Source organism: Cervus canadensis, chromosome 25, assembly GCF_019320065.1.
Source record: "Cervus canadensis isolate Bull #8, Minnesota chromosome 25, ASM1932006v1, whole genome shotgun sequence".
NCBI classification, from domain to species: domain Eukaryota; kingdom Metazoa; phylum Chordata; class Mammalia; order Artiodactyla; family Cervidae; genus Cervus; species Cervus canadensis.
Genome location: NC_057410.1, coordinates 24,680,651 through 24,681,338, shown reverse-complemented (window position 1 = coordinate 24,681,338; position 688 = coordinate 24,680,651). Strand labels below are relative to the sequence as shown.

The 688-nt window shown below is 31.7% G+C and overlaps 1 non-coding gene across 1 annotated transcript; it reads right to left on the bottom strand.

The window, feature by feature from the left end:
* Positions 1-303: 303 nt before the first annotated feature.
* Positions 304-426, bottom strand: LOC122427882. The gene has a single exon (XR_006265580.1). It is a non-coding gene; the product is annotated as a U6atac minor spliceosomal RNA (small nuclear RNA).
* Between the last annotated feature and the right edge of the window lie 262 nt (positions 427-688).

The window sequence follows — 688 nt, the reverse complement described above, 5'->3', positions numbered from 1 at the left end:
TTCTCCAGTTAATCCAGGGTGGTTCTACTTTACTCACTTCTGTTTTTGTCTTTATATAAGTTTTTAAAATATAATGCTGTAAGTTCATTATCTTTGGATATTGTACATTTGTACATTGAATAGTGTGAAGTAAGACAGAAGGTGGGAAGTATAAGTGATCATATATAAGTAATGAAGTCATAGAATATCAATGCTGATTAGGCTGATAAGTTAAGAATATGTGTATTATCCCTTAAGAAACAACTGAAACAACAATAACAATTTATATGGCTAATTGTCCATTAGGAAAAATAATAAATAGTTGTAAAACTATGAATGATGCCATGAAGTAAGTGGCAATCCCTAACCATATATTTGCTGAACAGACCTGAGGGCCTCTTCCATTTTTGTGAAGAGAAGTGCTAATATCTTGCTTTCCTACAACACAGATTTTTTGAATAATATATTCAGAATTAAAACATGTTTGCAGAAGTTCGATCTGGTTTAACATTTTTTTTTTTCTTAAATGAGGAAATGAAGCTGGGTTATAGAAGATGAGACCATTGCAGAGCATGGTATTCATGTTTTAGGTTTTTCTGATGTTCACAATTTAATTTATGCCACCAGCCAGGCATCAAACAGAAGAACTGTAAGAGTTTCACGTTACTAGTATGTATAATGTATGGGGATGCCATAATACGTATTTTAA